The sequence below is a fragment of the Hylobates moloch genome, unplaced genomic scaffold (genome assembly GCF_009828535.3).
Source record: "Hylobates moloch isolate HMO894 unplaced genomic scaffold, HMol_V3 SCAFFOLD_6, whole genome shotgun sequence".
Taxonomy (NCBI): Eukaryota; Metazoa; Chordata; class Mammalia; order Primates; family Hylobatidae; genus Hylobates; species Hylobates moloch.
In genome coordinates this window covers 25,695,872-25,715,158 of record NW_026652281.1, presented here as the reverse complement: position 1 = coordinate 25,715,158, position 19,287 = coordinate 25,695,872, and the positions used below count along the sequence as shown (strand labels likewise).

The 19,287-nt window shown below is 41.7% G+C and overlaps 1 protein-coding gene across 4 annotated transcripts in view; it reads left to right on the top strand.

The window, feature by feature from the left end:
- SNX24 (sorting nexin 24) overlaps positions 1–19,287 on the top strand; it is a 189,409-nt gene that overhangs the window by 60,077 nt on the left and 110,045 nt on the right. The gene's annotated exons all lie outside the window — the stretch shown is intronic.

Sequence of the window (19,287 nt, the reverse complement as noted above, 5' to 3'; positions counted from 1 at the left end):
GCTGGGGGCTGGGGGGTGATGAATTATCACCCCCCGCAGGGGACACGTCTGCAAAGTGTGTCCACGCATGCCAGCAGCTGCTCCTTCTCCAGGCCAGCATGCCCTCTGTCAGCAGTCGTCCCTGCCACCCTCACCATGTCTCTCAACTAGCGTAAGAAAACCCCCATTTCTGCTTATTTGAGCCATAGTAGGACTGTTTTCAAAAGATTTCACTTGGAAACAAAGGAAAAGACTAAATACACAAACAAATGCAGCAGTACAGAAATGATACAGAAATATAGCAGCAAGGCTGGGCACAGTGGCTCATGCCTGTAATCCCAGCACTTTGGGCAGCCAAAGTGGGCAAATCACTTGAGGCCAGGAGTTCAGGACCAGCCTGGCCAACATGGTGAAACCCCATCTCTACTAAAACTACAAACATTATCTGGGTGTGGTGGCGTGCACCTGTAATCCCAGCTACTCAAGAGGCTGAGGTGGGAGAATCACTTGAACTGGGGGGCAGAGGTTGCAGTGAGCTGAGATCACGTCACTGCACTCCAGCCTGGGCAACAGAGCAAGGCTCCATCTCAAAACAAACAAACAAACAAACATATAGAAGCAGAGTTTTGTTTGTTTTTATTCTTAGGTTGGTGAGGTCACAGGTCTTTGGCACACATATTGTAATTCCCTTTCCCCATTCCTATGGCAGACATTGGTGATTGATCCCATATACTTTGCTGTTGGCTCCACCTTGGAAATCATAGCAGTAGTGGATCCGATTTGGCATGTGAGTTGCATATCCTCCTCTTAAGGTAATTCAATTTTGCCAACAGACAGGGTTTATCATGCACATGTTCATGTCATTCTCTCTGGTCCTGCTGGACTTAGCTGCAGCTGGCAAAGGCTGTCCTACCATGTTGCCTTTGGTGGCAGCCACCATTCCTGTCATCTCTGGAGCCTCCTGTCCTGTCAAGCCACAGACCCTTTTATTTCTTTTTTTTTTTTTTTTTTTTTTTTTTTGAGACAGAGTCTCGCTCTGTCGCCCAGGCTGGAGTGCAGTGGTGCAATCTCGGCTCATTGCAAGCTCCGCCTCCCGGGTTCACGCTATTCTCCTGCCTCAGCCTCTCCGAGTAGCTGGGACTACAGGCGCCCGCCACCACGCCCAGCTAATTTTTTTTTTCTATTTTAAAGTTACATTACCTAAAGTTACCAGTTGACTGATGGATGCTCTATTCACTTGCTCATATTTTTTTGCAGCTGCTTCATCCTGAATTTATTTCTCTCCTCGGCCAAATTCAACAATACCATATGTACTGTCAGGAGAAAAAGTCTTAGGTCAGGAAAAAAGTCTTATACGTCTTGCCTTGTTTCTGTTGTAGACCACAGCTTATTTATAATAGGCCTCAGCTTGTTTATAAAGCAGCTAACTCCTCCCAACTACTACTTGTTAGTTTATATGATTTTTAAAAATTATCACGTTATGTGACTGCCCTCAGCCAAACATTGATCTTAGTAAGGTCTGAGGTTTAACTCTAACCACCAAACAAATGCTTATGGCTTTTGGAAAATGTGAACTGAACGCTGAAGTCAAGCCTCTAAACTTTGTGTGTGTCAGTCTCACGGTGTCAGTAACTTAGAATTGAAAAGCAGACATGAGCTTTCCTCTTGCTTCTTTCTAGTATTAAATCAATATAGTGTTTTAGAATATTATATTTAAGTGTCATTTCACAGGAGACATATAAATGTATCTACTTCAGAGGCCTCTCCCTGTGCATGAATTTTCACATTTTGTCTTCATTGCCTCATCAGTATGCCAGTAGGTGTCACTGTGTACATTAAATGGAAATCAAAGATGTCATTAGAAGAATTTCCAAAATTATCATGGCAATTTTTTTTTTAAACAGAGTTCCCAACAGTAAGCCAGAATGTTTATACCACTTCTTTTTTTTTTTTATTTTTAAATTTTTTCTTAGGCTATCATAAGAAAACATGACATCAATTTTTCTCTCCCCATTTCTGCTACCTTACTACCTTATATGAGCCCTTATGTATATATGAAAATACTTATTTTAGATGCATTCATAAGAATTAGAAGACAATATATAGACTAACATATTAAAGGAAAGAATGGATCATTTTGAACTTATGTATGTCACTGTCTTAGTACAGAATTGTATTGCCAGAAATCTTTTTCAGGGGATCGAGTGGGGATTTTATCACTCCAAATACTTATTTGTGACAATACAAGAATATTGTAAAAACAAAAAAAAATTAACGTGCACGCAAATGCGCGTTTGCCAGCTGAGGACTTCTTTAACAAGTATTTTTAGGTCCTCTATACATTTATGAGGCTACTCTTCAGATTTTTTAGTTTTTCTGTAACAGAAGAAACTGTTTCCTGTCTTGTTGCATAATCCTACGGTTTCACGTTTACAGTAATATTAGTGGAACTTAATTGTTTAAATATCTGAGACTTTTTTCTATGGGCTCCCTGTCCTGTTCACCCCTTCAAAAAGTAAAAGTATTTTGACTTTATGTCTTCTGTTGCTTCTTGGGGGAAAATAGCATGATGGTCACTTAACTCATTTTCAGGTCTTTGATACTAAGATCAGCAGTATTGTAGAATGCTTTCTTCAGTTGAGCAATACAAATTTAGGTTATACCAATGTTCTGGAAAGCTGTTTGTGTGCATGTATGTGTGTTGGGGGTGGTGCTGGAATTGTGATCTGTTGTCTGAAATAATTACATGTGGTTTTTCCACTCAGAAGAATGTTCCTTTGTGAAGAATGACTTAAGGAAGATTCGTGATGACTGAGTGTACCCGTGTGGAACTTTAGGACATAGATGCACTCCTACAGAGTCAGTCTTAAATCATCAACCCTGTTTTCCCTGATACATGTAATAAAAATGAAGATGTGTTCTATGTGGTGGCAAGGGGAAAATTGTCTGCAAGACATGATACAGATAGCAATTAAAATGCACTGGGGATTACTCAAAATTCCTTTTCATTTGTAACTTTTAAAATTAAGAATGCTTAAAGTAAAAACCCCTTCCCAGAACTGAGGCCCTGCAGGCAGTGTGGGACAGTAAAGTGAGCCATGTGCCTTTGGGTCAGAGGGTCTGGGCTCCAGCTACTATGGCAGCACTCTGAGTTTGTGTATAGGCAGAGCTCAGATTTTCTCCATCTTTGAGTTCTTTGGTCTGGGAAAGGAGAAATGTTGTTGTATAGGTTAAGTGTAGGGCTTTAGCTGAATCAATAACATTTTGTTTCTTAAAAAAAGAAAATGAAATCAAAATAAATACGGAAAAATATCCATTAAATCTTGATGGGTAGATGCTTCTGTTGATACTGTTTTCTACCCAGAGTTTCTATGTGGTTGAGTTGAAGGCATCAGCATTAATATTTTCAAAGCATTCCACAGGTAACTAATATGCAGCCAGGATTGAGAATCAATGGTCTACATGGCTTCTTATTCCTAAGCCAGCAGGCCAAATGTGGTTGATGGGGCATTTCACAAATCAGAGTTTAGGAACTGGAGCTAGAGAAACTTGAAAGTGTCCCCATTCTTGGGTGCACACGGGAGCGTGTCTAGAGGCCTACAGTGTTTATGCATTATTGGTGGTGTGCTGTCCTGGCCATTTTTGAGAGCTTCTTTTCCTTGATGCTTGAAGCTTTCTCTTTACCATTCCTGCTGGAATAACTTTCCCCACCTCCTGCCAGCCTCCACTGTGAGATCTCTGCCCCACCTGAAAAACACTGTCTCTTCTGCTCTTTTCACTCCTATAGTCTTCAACATACACCTGGCTGGGAGTCATGGTGACTTTGGAGCTAGACTAGTAAATCCCTTGCTGTTGGTAGGGTTCTGGCAGTAGATGTTCTAAGGGGAGGGTTGGCATAGGTAGTAGCAGCAGTAGCTTGAGTGAACATGTCTTCAGCTATTATGGAGTCCATAGAAATACACCATTTGTACCAGAAAAAAATTAGTTTAACATACAGTCTATCAGTAATGCTTCTGTTGAATATTTTTATTTTTATTTATTTTTTGAGACAGGTTAGTTTCTGTTGCCTAGGTTAGAGTGCAGTGGCACAATTACAGCTCACTGAATCCTTGAACTCGCAGGCTCCATCTATCCTCCCATCTTAGCTTCCCAGATAGCTGGGACTTTAGGCACACACCACCACGCCTGGCTAATTTTTATATTTTTTGTAGAGATGGGGTTTTGCCATGTTGCCCAGGCTGGACTCAAAATCCTGGGCTTAAGCAGTACACCTTAGAATTGCCTTTTGATACAGCGTCTTAGTACGCCTGCCTCGGCCTCCCAAAGTGCTGAAATTACAGGCGTGAGACACTGTGCCTGGCCCCTTCTGTTGAATAGTAGAAAGTTCCTTCAACACTTAACTCTTTGCTAGATGCTTATCTGACAATGATAAAGGAATGCAGTGAGCTCTTAACCTCCCAAGGCAGTGTATGCTTTTGTGGGGATAATCCTTAAAGGAGAGTTGGGGAAAGTTTTTCTTATTAGGACTGGTTAACTCACAGGTGGAAAACCCAAGGACTTGAGTAGAACCAATTTTAAAAATCTTGATCTCTCCCTTTTTTCCAGCTTTATTGAGGTATAAATGACAAATAAATACTGGGTGTATTTAAGATGTGCAATATGGTGTGGGTTTCTTTTGTTTTTTGAGACAGGGTCTTGCTCTGTTGCCCAGGCTGGAGTGCAGTGGCGTGGTCAGGGATCACTGCTGCCTTGAACTCCCAGGCTCAAGCATTACTCCTGCCTCAGACTCCTGAGTAGCTGGGACCACAGATGTGTGCTACCACACCCACCCAGCTACTTTTTTTTTTTTTTTTTTGAGATGAGGTCTCACTGTGTTGCCCAGGCCGTGATGTTTTTGATAATACATATACAGTGTGAAATGATTACCACAATCAAGCAAATTAACATATCTATCACCTCACTTAGTTACAATTTTGAGAGTGTGTGTAGCAGCAATTTTTAAAATGTGAACTATTAAACCTTTTTTTAAAAAAAAATTAAGAACAGAGAACATGCAGGTCTGTGCACTGGAAATTAAATTCAAATTTTGGTTCTATATGGCCATGTAAAAATGGTGTGGTATAGAAAACATAACTGAGGGCCTGGTGTAGTGGCTCACACCTGTAATCCCAGTGCTTTGGGAGGCCAAGACAGGAGGATCTGCTTAAGGCTAGGAGTTTGAGACCAGCCTGGGCAACGTAGTAAGACCCCATCACTACAAAAAATATAAAAAATCAGCCAGGTATGGTGGCACACACCTATAGTCCCAGCTGCCTGGGAGGCTGAGGCAGGAGGATTGCTTGAGCCTGGGAGGTCGAGCCTGCAGTGAGCTGAGATCACACTACTGCACTCCAGCCTGGGTGACAGAGTGAAACTTCAGTTTCAAAAAAAAAAGAAAACAACTGGGAAAGGATAAAATGTTTTTAAAGAAGTAAGAGCTAAAAATTTATTCAGTTATCACTATAAGTAATGTTCCTTTTTCAGAGGGAAAAACGATTTATATGTCTTGAAAAGGCAAAATACAGCCAGGTGTGGTGGCTCGTGCCTGTAATCCCAGCACTTTGGGAGGCTGAGGCAGGTGGATCCCTTGAGGTCAGGAATTCAAGACCTGCCTGGCCAACATGGTGAAATCCCGTCTCTACTAAAAATACAAAAATTAGCCGGGTGTGGTGGTGCACACCTGTAATCCCAGCTACTCAGGAGGCTGAGGCAGGAGAATCGCTTGAACCCGAAAGGTGGAGGTGGCAGTGAGCCAAGATTGCACCATTGCACTCCAACCTGGGTGACAAGAGCAAAACTCCATCTCAAAAAAAAAAAAGCAAAATATTGCTAGTATTTATGATGAAGAACTATTGCATTGTACCTAAGTTTTGGATCTCTTGAAATATAGCTTGTTTTCTTTTTATTATTTATTTGTTTCTACTTTATGCATTGACTGTGGGGGACAATAAGGAGAATGTAGAAGATTTATAAAATGCAGTATCTTTCTTGGAATTTATAGGCTATGTGAATAGATTGCAGTTAAACAACAATGAAAACTAGGGTATGTTTAGGGACAAAACACAAAGATATAATAAATACTCTAGGAATTTAGGAGCGATCAGCCAGGTCCAGCGGGGTGGTATGCAGGAGGTATTTGGGCATCCCATTTATTGCCTAAGTCCTGGACACTGTTGCCCTTCTGCTCCCTGTGTTCCATATGCCTGCTTCCATTGAAGGTTTACTTGGCCTCTCACTCTTTTGACTTTTGTCTCCTGTCATTGCCCCTTGGACATTACAGATTGATCTTACAGGATCTTGACCCTCCATTCTCTCCCTTGGATGTGTCATACACACATATTCTACCTGACCTTGGCCTTGGGGTAATACCAGAGGTGCCCAGTAGATGCCTGGTCCTAGGGTCCTCCTCCACAGCGGCCCATTTGGAGTCATTCTGTTCTGACTTACTTCTTAATGGGTGTCTGTCCCTGGACGTTCTGTGGTAGAACATCCTAATTTTGGGATGTCCCAAAACTGATTGCATTATATCCATTCCATCTTTTTCTCTTCCATAAACAAACAATATTCTTTTGTCTTCTATATCTTTATGAGACTGAGCTTCACTGTCTGCCCAGTTTTCCAACATAAAACATAAGAACAGTCATTGTCTGTCCTTCATCTGGGCATTCAGCTCTTGGCCAGTACTGTGGCCTCTGGCCCCTGTTCACACTCCTCCTTGTTCACCCACCTTCCCTGTGTACTCATGGTGGCAGTGCCACTCACTCTTCTCATAGGCTCTCCCGTGCTGTGTCTCTCCATACCTCTTTTGAGTTTGCCTTTCTGAATATTTCTACTGCCTCTTGGCTCTCTATAGCCTGAAGGTCAGACTTGTAGGTGTAGTGTAGTGCTGAACCCCTTTCGACTCCAGTGGGGGTGGTACCAGGTTCAAGAGACTGAAGAAGAGACACAGAGCCAGCAAAGGAGACATGGAGTTTTATTGTTTACATACAGGGGAAATGGAAGAGGACGAGGGAAGATAACCACACAGCCCAGTGGCAGTGAGCTGGGCAGGAAAACCACAACCACTTGCAAAAAGCATGCAGTTTATATAGCATTTCCACTTAACACCTCCCCTCTAACAACCTCCACCTGGCAATCTTCATTCCACATGAAACTCAGGGCCTCGATTCTCTGTACACTTATGTTCTATGGGAGGGGATGGGGACTCAGATGTTCCTTACATCTGGAACAGATGTAAGGAACAGAATCTTCCTATTGGCCAGTACTGGATTCCCTAGCCCAGTACACACATTCAGGTGTGTCTGCTATACAGGGTCATCCTCAAGTTATTGCCATCAGGTGTATTTACCATGCATCTGGTTAAAAAGAGCCCCTTCCCCATCTTTTCCCAGGTTAGCTCTTTAACCTTCTCTTAGCCAGTTCAATTCCCCTCCTTTTGATGACTGTCTTCCCCCAGACTCAACCAAGTTTCAACTCATATTAGTCTGTCATTGTTGCACAAATATATCATTGCAATTCTGGATCTGTATCTTCCTACTTATTGTTCCCTAGGCCTGAGACATCCCCAGCCTCTTCAGTCTCATTTTCACCCTGTACACAGAGAACCCAGTACCCCACTCAGAAACATGCATTTCTGTGAATCATTGCCTAAATGTCCCGGACAGAAGTGGTTGCACTCTCCTTTGTACGTTTTTTTGTTTTTTTGATACAGCATCTTAGTCTGTCAACCAGGCTGGAGTGCAGTGGCACAATCATGGCTCACTGCAGCCTTGACCTCCCCAGGCTCAGATGATCCTCCCACCTCAGCCTCCCTAGTCACTGGGACTACAGACATGTGCTACCACATCTGGCTAATATCCATATTTTTTAAAATAGAGACAGGGTTTCTCCATGTTGCCCAAGCTGGTCTTGAACTCCTGGGCTCAGGTGATCCACTCACCTCAGCCTTTCAAGGTGTTAGGATTACAGGCCTGAGCCACAGTGCCTGGCCTCCTCTGCACTTTTAATGTACCCTGTTTATGTTTCTTCTATACCAACTTTTGCACTGTGTTTTGGCCACTGAACAGGTCTTTCCCTCCACTGGTCTGTGAAGTCTAACTGACCTGCAAATCATGCTTTATGCATCTAATTATCTCCTGTGGACTGGGCATCTGTACACTGCTCAGCTCATCTTTGTTGCATGAATGAAGGCCCATGTTGAATGGAGTTTTAAAATCTGGGAAGTTTTTGGCCATGTGCTTAATGTTGAGTTTTGTTTCCTAATTAACCTTAAGTTTTGGTTTACTGTGGTGTATCTATTCTGTGCTTCTGTAATTTAAAGCATAATTACTGCATGAATCTGTTTGAGAAGGGTATGTTTTTAAATTTTTATACATTTGATAAGCTTCTGCTTTGTTACATTTATGATGTAACAAAGCCCTTCTATTGGTGGACTACTTTCTAATTAAAATACTCTACAGATTTGTTCTAAATCTCTTCCTAGGTACACAATATGTTTCAATAATTACATTAAAAAATACATAAATATAATGCATATTAATATTAAAAACATAAATGTATGTTACGTCTAATTGGTCCTATGGTTAAATGGCACAGTAGGGACAGGAGACCTTATATTTTTTTGCAGCTCTTATAAATTCTTGGGTTCTGTGGGTTAAGTTTAACATCGTTTTAGCCCCTAGAGCAAGAGAAGCTTGAGAATGATAGATTGTTGAAGTAAAGCAGTTACCCAGTGGAATACCTAGTCTTTTTTTTTTTTTTTCTTTTTTTTTGAGGTGGAGTTTCGCTCTTGTTGCCCAGGCTGGAGTGCAATGGCGCAGTCTCGGCTCGCCACAGCCTCTGCCCCCTGAGTTCAAGGGATTCTCCTGCCTCAGCCTCCCCAGTAGCTGGGATTACAGGCATGTGCCACCACACCCTGCTAATTTTTGTATTTTTAGTAGAGACCGGGTTTCTCCATGTTGGCTAGGCTGGTCTCAAACTCCCGACCTCAGGTGATTCGCTGGCCTCCGCCTCCCAAAGTGCTGGGATTACAGGTGTGAGCCACCACTCCTGGCCTTTTTATCTTTTTTTTTCTTTGTTTATATCTGCTCTTTTAAAAAAATTATTTTTAAATTATTTTAAGTTCTTTAAATGCCTAGCCTTTTCTACAAATCTATAATTACATGATCCCAGTATTTAAAAATGTTTCTTGCAGTTACAGCTTTTTCTGTATTTTATAGACTCATTAATAATTTACATGATCATCAGATAATTCGGCTTAATATGTCTTATTCTATTCAGTATGCTCTTAAAGTTAACTCTGACCAAAGGAACATGTCAACTAAGAAAGCTAAACTTTTCACATTGATAATAAGTCTGAGATTAATTGTTCTTTTGGATTTCACTTAAACTCCATGGAGTTTAACAGGGAAAAAAAAATGCCACCACTTTAGACCCATGTGAAAGGAAGACAGCCTGATGCTCCAGACCTGTTTGGAGCTGCGGTCTGGCGTTTCCCCACTCATGAGCCACCACACACAGTCAGCTTCTAGCAGGCCTGGTGTGGGTGTTGTTTCCCAGGAGACTTTTTAAGTAAGTGTGTAAGAACACAGATGTGTCCATTCAGAAAACTTCTTCCAAGTCCTTAATGTCCTCAGTGAAAGTATGTTAGAATGTATTGTGTTTTTATAGCCCACACTCCAGCTGTGTAGATGTGAAATGAGACTAAATAGGCATATTTGACTTCACAGGTTTTGTGGGTGGCGTGTTGGGGGTAGGTAAGGATCCTGATTCCATCCTGAGGTTATCAGCTAGGGGTAGCGAGTGGAGTGAAGTGGGAGACTGGGAGGTGGGAGGAGGGAAGGGGTATGTGGGACGATTAGTATCTGACAGTTGGGTTCATTCTGCCAGCACACCCTGAGAGGTTCCACCACTCCTGAGCGGAAGCCTGTGATTTTGGGTCTTCACTGTATTGATCACAGGTGGCCTGCCTCAGCCACTCATTCAGGAGGCTAAGGAAATACAGGCACTACTGCTTAACTGCATCCAAAAAATTTATACAGGTTGAGCATCCCAAATTCAAAACTTTTTGAGTGCTAACATGATGCTTAAAGGAAATGCTCACTGGAGTATTTCAGATTTCAGATTTTCAAATTTGGGATGCTCAAACAGTAAGTATAATACAAATACTAAATCTGCAACACTTCTGGTCCCGAGCAATTTGGATAAAGGATATTCAGCCTGTAATAACCCTAGGAACACCTGATTGGAGATCTATCCAAACTTCCTGAGCACTAGTTCAAGATCCTCCTCTCTTTCCAACTCAGATATAACTTCCATCTGTAAGAGTAGGTTTATAATTACAGGTTGCAGATTTAGAGGTACTACTTGGGAACTCAAATTTAAATGATTTTCACCTGACCCTGACCATCTACTACCTTCCTGGTTGAACTCAGTCCTACCAGGTTTATAGTAATCCATTGAGTTGTGGATGTCTCAGGATTAATCATTCAGCCACAGTTAAGTACCTACTATGTGGTAAAGTCTTAAATAGACACTGGAGACAGAAAAACAGCTAAGAGTCAGGTGGAGGATGTGTATATTAACAAATACATATAAAACCACAAGCACTTCAGGTATATACAGAGAGCTCTAAGACCACAGGACCTGCAGGTAGTGAATTGTTCCTCTGCATTCTTAGGGTGACCATACAACTTGGCATCCAAACTGAAATGTTTTTGAAAGTACAAGGTGGTAGTATTGAGATTTGTGCTGGGATAACAGCAGTAGACCTGGGCTGTCTGGGAACAGCCAGGGCGGTGGTCATCTCTCCACTTAGCACCCCATACCCGGATCACTCTGGGTTCCACCATGCTGCCCTCCTGTCTGTCATTGTACAAACATCTTACAAGATTGTATTTAATAGTTGTCATGTGCCTTATTAATTGTGAGTACAGCATAGTGGGTCTGATTTGAATCAGTTTTTTGTTTCCAGATAGGCCTAGAACAGAAAGTGTACGAAGTGAAAGTATTTGGAACTTGACATGCATAATCTCATTTACTTCTCAGAGCAACTCTTTAGGGTTTATGTGCTGTTGGTATTTCCTTTAGTTTTGAGTGGAGTTTTGCCCTTTTTTGCCCAGGCTGGAGTGCAGTGGTGCGATCTTGGCTCACCGCAACCTCCGCCTCCCAGGTTCAAGTGATTCTCCTGCCTCAGCCTCCTGAGTAGCTAGGGTTACAGGCGCACACCACCATTCCCAGTTAATTTTGTATGTTTAGTAGAGATAGGGTTTCACCATGTTGGCCAGGCTGGTCTTGAACTCCTGACATCAGGTGATCCGCCCGCTTCGGCCTCCCAAAGTGCTGGGATTACAGGCGTGAGCCACTGCACCTGGCCTACGGTGTTTCTTTTTACAGTTCAGAGGACAGTGAGGCACACAGAAGTGAAGTAACTTGTTGGGGGCCACACAGTAAGTGGCAGGGGCAAGATTCGAGCCCCAGCAGTGTGACTCTAGCCCCTGCTCATGCACCTTACTCTGCTTGTGTTCTCTGGTTTTGGCTACAGGCCACCAGTGCCACAGGAGATGATTTAAGTGGTGCCTAGGCATTGAATAACATTGACTCAAAAAGGAAAACATTATTCCCTTTTCACTTATCTTTTAATCCTATGTCATTTTCTCCACCACCCTAAAAAATTCTCCAAGAACTTTAACTTGGCTTTACGTTGCTCATCTCTCTAAGGAAGAAGGAGTAACTTCAGGCTCCAAACCTTAAACAAGAAATGTAATTTTAAAATGAGTATTTCCTTTTTATACTCACCTATTTATAGCAAGTGATACTGGCTTCTCATATCTATTTGTGACATAAAGTTTTCTTTAAATCGTATTGAAGTAAAAAGTATATTAAAAAAAATCAAGTCCAGATAGGATGCAGATGTGGCCAAGTTGTGATGGTAGTGTGGGAATTTGTAATTTGGGGGAATACTTTCTCCTCAAAGGAGGAATTAAGGAGTAGAGATAAAAGCCAGACGGCCCTCAGGGTAAAGTTTTAGCATTCTTTCACCTAGGAGTCACAGGGCTGGTAATTCTGTCCTGTTTGCTGCCTTTTCCTTTTCTTCTGTTTGAGAAGTCACATGGCAAAATATTATGAGTCTGTCTGACTTAATGATCTCTATTCCAGACATGTACTAATTTATACTTTCCGGGCATTTATCTACACTGGCAATGGAAATGGGAAGTAGTTGAAATTGTTATCTTTATAACTGAAGGGAACAATTTGTATGCAGAGGGGCTTAATCTGGTATCTTAGTTCTTAGAAACACCTAAATTCTCCTGTTTATAAGTAAAATTGAATTGTATCTCAAGTTATCAATTTTTATTTTCCTGATAATGGCACAAGAATTAAAAATCTATTGAAACTTCTTACCCCGTGGTATAAAATTTTAACTTAAAAGTATAACTGGGCAGTTATAGTTCACTGAATGGTAATTTTTTTTTTTTTAATTTTCTTTTAAGGTCAGCACAATTAGATTTTGGTAAGATTGAGACTTCAGTGTCTTCTGGTATATTTGTCAGGACAGATTCACAAGTAGTTTGCAAGTGTTCACGAACAAATCAGGTTAGTAATACATTGAAACCAGCCCAAATAGATTGTCCTCATCACCACATAGACAAAACAGTCAGGAGATGGGTTTGGTGCTGTAAGCACAAGTGGCATGATATAATGAAGTTGTATTCCATTAAGCTCTTGCGTACGGGGAGCAAAATGTCATCACCTGAATGTGGCTGCATTTCTGTGATACAACCTCATCTGTTCCGTCAACTAGTTTTGCTCTGATCAATAAGCAGTTTTCTGTGGCCTTTCACTGCTGTCAGATGTCATTGAGTGATGTAAATACACGTCAGAAACTAGAAACTTGACAGCTCACCCAGAGAGGGAAGAGAGAGAGGAGAGGGAAATCACTACAATAGACATGGTTGACAGCTGACATCTCCTCGGGGTAACTGATTGGATACTGTAGCAGCCGGCACTTTTCCCATATAAACACTAAGAAAAATTATCCTGTTATGTGTAAAATACAGTGCAGATGTTTTAAAATAACTTAAGGGAAAAATTATTCTTGTAAACTGTAGCATAGTGACTATATAGATTGTATAAAATATAAAAAATAATTAGTTGCTGTTAGCTTTTGACTAAGAACAATTAAGGCAGATGAAAATATTGTATTTCTACCCATTTTTTCCAACACTGACTGCCAGAACTATAATTAGGAAAGTTTGTCAGTGAAGAAAGAAATGTAGCCTTAAAGACATTTATTATAACAGTATGCATGCAATAGAATATTATGTAGCAGTAAAAGGAAGAAGAGGACTGTTTTTATGTCCTGATATGGGAAGATCATCAGGGTCCTCTGCTGAGTGAAAAAGCAAGAGGTGGAACAGAATGTCCTGTGCTGCGTTTTGTGTTGAAGGGGAGGACTTAAGACTGACTGTTCAAATGTGCACGTAGCAAGGCTGAAAGGACCTTACGGTGAGCACTTGAGCGGGGAGTGAAGCGTAGGACTTGCTCTAAGAAGGGTTGTGATTGCGAGACTGACCTCACTGTGTATTTTTTTTCTTTTTAAGCCATATGACTGTATTACCGATTCAAAATACTGTTATAAAAAGACATGCACTTATTCCACATATGAATACTTGATGAGAAGTACAGCATTGTTACATTAACAAGGGACTCACAGTCTCAGAGTACCCCAGTTAGACTCTTCATTACCAAAGCAAAAAAGCCATTCAGGTATGTTAGAATGAGGGGTTTTGAAATCTCATTAAATGCTAGTTTAAATGATTTTATTGTCATTGACTAAGATTCAGGGACACTTAGACATAGTACCTATTTCTTAGTCTGTGTCAGATACCATACTCTGCTTTATAAATGTTAACTTAAGTCCTCACGGAGAAAGTGTTACTGTCTCTATTTAACAGGTGAAAAAACAGATGCTCAGAGTTTAAAACCTTACTGTAGGTCATGTAGCCACTATGTGAGAAAGCTGGAATTTGAATCTAGGTTTTCCGTCTCCAAAGATAAGTCCAGGCTCTGAGTATCAGAGTGGAAAGAGCTGTAACTGACAGGCACAAGCACCCAAGCATGTGTATACCTGTGAGGACAGCTGCCTTAACCTGGCCATGCCGTGAAGAGTAGAGGGCAGTGTTAAATCCCTAGGGTGGTTCATCACTGCCAGGCTTACCTATTAAGATGACTTCTTGGCACCATCTGTGTTTCTTTGTAGCTCCCATTTAAGTCAGTCATGTGCTTACCATTGGCCAATCTGTCTATCCCTGAGGTTTCCATGGGGCAGAGACCGTGTCTCTTGCTGCCCACTCAGCCCCAGCTCAGAGTCTGATGCAGGGAAGGTACTTAATAAATACTTACCAAAGGAATGCGCCATTACTACAGGCAGATCTTGTAGTAATGACAAGATTACATTTCACTGGTGTGGTTATCTTTCACAAACTACCTAATGGAATAATTCTTTCTAGTGCGTGCTTTTCAGTAATGAGGAATGCAACTTTGAAGCCAGAGTAGATTGAGAGCTTGTAGGTTCAAGGCAGAAAGATACCAGTTTATTCTATAAATAGTGAACCATCACTTTATTGTTAGGTGTAAAGTGGTAAAGAAGAAGATTAGAAAGTTAAGACAATCACCAGAGATAAAGTTTACTTGGGTAAACGTAATTGAAAAAAATCCAATAGAACAAAGTTGCATTAGAACTTTAATCCTCCCACAGTGGTGTTCAGGGTTTGTACGCTTTGCTGTGTGTCAGGACATCTTGAGACCTCAGCTCTCCAAGGCTAATCCCTTGGTCTACAGCCCAGGCTACTCTCTGTTCACAGCCACCCCCTTCTCTACTGCCTTTTGTTTTCATTTTTACTTTGGAAATTCTTTTCCTCTTCATTTCAGGACCAATGTTATTAGAATATAGGGAATAGTTCAAAATTAAGGTCATCCCTACTGCTCCTCCAAGGCCCAGCCTGAGGAAAGACAGACTTTGATGAGTGAGTTGAGAGAAGGAATTTAGGTATGGATGTGGCTCTTTTAAAAATGAAGGCTCTGGGTCGGATGATGCCTGAGCACTTTTCCTTAGGTCCAGTTGAGGTGGAGGTGGGAGGAAGTGCTACTAACGGATGCAAGTTGAGTGTCCCTGATCCAAAATGTGTGGGACCAGAAATGTTTCAGATTTCAGGGTTTTTTTGGACTTTGGAATATTTGCATTATACTTAGTGGCTGAGTGCCCCAAATCTGAAAATGTGAAATCTGAAATGGTCTCAACTGTAATGCCAAGTGGTGTTGACTCTACCACCTAATCATCTTTCAAAATTTGCCCACTTTCATCTTCTCCATCTCCATCATCACTCTCCCTCCCATTGCCGTGTCATCTCACCCTGGTCTGCTGTAATAACTTCCTACTCCATCTTCCCTATTCACCCTGAGCTCTCTAGAATCCATCATTTTGCAATCAGAAAGATTTTTCATGGCCAGGTGCTGTGGTTCATTCCTGTAAGCCCAGCAACTTGGGAGGCTGAGACAGGGTGATTGCTTGAGCCCAGGAGTTTGAGACCAGCCTGGGCAACATAGCAAGTCCCCATCTCTACAAAAGAGAAAAGAAATTAGCCAGGCCTGGTGGTGTGCACCTGTAATCCCAGCTACTCAGGAGGCTGAGGTGGGAGGATTGCTTGAGCTCAGGAGTTGGAGGCTACAGTGAGCTATGATTACATCACCATACTCTAGCCTGGGCAACAAAGCAAGACCCTGTCTCTTTAAAAAAAAAATTTTTTTTTCCATAGTGCACATCTGATCATATCAGCTCCCACTTAAAAATCATTGAGTGGCTTCTCCTTTCTTGTAAGGTAAAGGCTGGTCTTTAGTGTGGCTCGTGAGGCCCTCAGTGTGGTCTGCCCTCTGCCTACCTTAGCTGCTCTGGAGCCCTCCTGTGCCTTGAGCTCCAGTCCCACAGTCTCAGTTCCTCAGGTAATCTGTTTCTTTTGTTAAACTGACCTTTCCTCTTTGTTTTGTCCTCATATCCATGGTCAACTCCCCCCAGGCTTCAGGCCTGTTTCATCATCGCCTCCTCAGAGATTTAGCCCTGGCTGGGCTCTCCTGTTTTATGCCCTCTCAGTAGTCTATCTTCCCCTCATAGCATGGCAAGGATGATTCATTGTGCCCTTAGTTCACTGTATTCCCATCCTGTAGCACATGTTTACACATAAAAGTGATCAATAATTTTTCACTGAATAAATAAAGTAACGTGAGCCAGAAGTGAGAGTAAATGATCTATCCAAGATAGCATGGCCACTTAATATCAGAATTAAGACAAAACACACAGACTTTCCACTGTATCTGGTTTTTGTTTCATTATTAGTAGTCTGAGTCTGCATAGGAGACTTCATTCTGATTGCATGAGGAAAATGTGCTTTTGACTCTGTTTCCAGGGAGACCTGGATCTCTGCTTTTTGTTTCCAGCACTTCTGTGGAGTTGGTTCCTTCTGGTACATTTCCTTGGCCCCCTCTTAAGGTTTATCCTGGGGGGCCTGCTTTGTTCTGTTGGCATCAGAAAGCTAGAAGTTGAATGTTTCTCACTTTTCTTAATTCTTTAAAGTGACTATTTTGGATTTCGTGTTTATAATATTTTGTGCTTTTTTATCTTAGATGCTTTTATTCTGAGCCTTGATCCTGATGCTTCCTTACCAAATACTTTAAGCTTGAACAGTCTATTTGGGACCTTTATTTTTAACATTCTGCATCCCAAATTCTGTGTTTGTTATTTCCATAGCTGATGACAACCCTGCCTTTACTGACTCACTTTAAAGGAAGAGGCTGTTTACTTAACAGTGGTGTGTTGTCTGTTTTCCCAAAATACATTCTCTGACCAGAGACTGGGTTGAATGGTAATCTTTCTTTACATAAGCTGCTTGGAAACTGTCAATTCAGCCTTATCTGGGGGGTGATTTGGGATGTGGGCTTATTATGCTTGCATGGCATACTCCATCATGGTCTTCTTTCTGAGCTCTAGACTGTTCAGAAAACTTCCTAGCTGGCTTTAATTCTGTTACTGAGATCTAGAAAACCTCACTACATTCCTTCTACTCATTTGTGCTGAAAATAAAGACTGGGCTGGGCGCGGTGGCTCACGCCTGTAATCCCAGCACTTTGGTAGGCCGAGGGGGGCGGATCACGAGGTCAAGAGATCGAGACCATCCTGGCCAACATGGTGAAACTCCGTCTCTACTAAAAATACAAAAATTAGCCAGGCGTGGTGGCGTGTGCCTGTAGTCGAGAGGCTGAGGCAGGAGAACAGCTTGAACCTGGGAGGTGGAGGTTGCAGTGAGCCGAGATTGTGCCACTGCACTCCAGCCTGGCGACAGAGTGAGACTTCATCTCAAAAAAAAGAAAAAAGAAAAAGACTGCTCCTCAGCATCTCTCCTTGCTTCTGAAATGCCAAAGGGGAAGACCTCTGGCCCTGCTCTGGCTTCTCCATGGAAAAGACTCTATCTCATTTGACAATGAACTTCTTAAAATGTGGCATCCAAAGATGATTCAGTGTGGACCTAGTATACAGGTTTTTCACTTCTTTATGGAACCAAAGGAATAAGCATGTTGTTTGCTTGCCTGGTTCTCTTCCTCGCTTCTCTCCTTCTTCAGATTCAGTTGTCAAACATTCAGGAAGGAGGATCTGAAGAAAGCCACTGTGGTTTGGTTTTAAGTTTGCAGCTATTATCTTCAAACCATGGTGGTGGTGATGTGCATCATAAAATTTTAGGCCTTTGTGTAAGGACCCTGCCCCAAATCTGTTAGCACAGAAATCATAAAGCTGCATTCTTCACCTGTCAACTAAGTAAATGTAAGATAGAATTATAAGTGGGTGCCCTAGCTTCATGGTGTTCAAGGTAAATAGTAGGCACTATTTAAAATAATGCTGGCCAGGCGTGGTGGCTCACACTTGTCATCCCAGCATTTTGGGAGGCTGAGGTGGGCGGATCACAAAGTCAGGAGATCGAGACCATCCTGGCTAACACGGTGAAACCCCGTCTCTACTAAAAACACAAAAAATTAGCCGGGCATGGTGGTGGGCGCCTGTAGCCCCAGCTACTCAGGAGGCTGAGGCAGGAGAATGGCGTGAACCCGGGAGGCAGAGTTTGCAGTAAGCCGAGATCGTGCCACTGCACTCCAGCCTGGGCAACAGAGTGAGACTCCATCTCAAAAATAATAATAAATAAGTAAATAAAATAATGCTGACAGGCTGGGCCTGGTGGCTCCCACCCGTAATCCTAGAAATTTGGGAGGCCCAAGTGGGCAGATCACCTGAGGTCAGGAGTCATATTGGGGTTAGAGCTTCACCATATGAATTGGGAGGTGGTGGTGGTGGGGTGCACAGTTCAGTTTATAACAGGGCAGTGGACCCCATACACAGAGTTTTTTCTTTGCCCAAGACCATTGTTAAGTGACCATGTAATGGATACTCTCCTATTTGCCTGTAGTTTGAAGGCCAAATTATATAATTTGGATGACTACCAAGGGAGTTGCATCCCCCATTTACATGTACAGCTATTCCTTAGGACTTTTGGAAAGATAATTTGCTTTATAACATTGGGTAGCACTTTTATGTGTTGCTTCATAAGTCATCCTATTTACTTGTCTTTTCTTCTTTGCTAAGTTTTAAGCCTGTTGAAGCCTGTTGAAGCTGTGGATTAGAATTTGTATAATATCTTACTCTGTCCTGTGTCTAGTACAGAGCCTGGCATAGATTAGGAATTTAATAAATAATTTATAGACATTTAGAGCTCAAAGAGTATGTGGTGACGATCTAACTTAACATTCTCATATTTATTGATGGAAAGAACAAAAAAAGAGATGCAGAGAAGTTAGATGGTTTACCAAAGTCACAGAGTCCTAAGAAAGAACAGAATGTGGCCTTTATGAAATGTAGTTTTCTACTCTTTACAACATACTGTACTGCCTTTGAATAAAGTTTAAATGAGGGCCAAAATGTGATTTAAGAGGGAATTCCTTATATACTGTCTTAAATATGTCTCCCCATATACAAATTTAAACGTGTGTATGTCTAATCTATACGAAAATTTATTTTATGCTCTTAGTGCAATTACAACTTTTTGTCGCTTATTAAGACTTCAGAGATACAAACCAGTAGCTCAGTAATTGCTTTCTTGAATCTGCCTTTAATAATTACATTTAGTAAAGCTGTATCGAAAATTAGAAAGGCAGAGACTAATGGAAAACTAG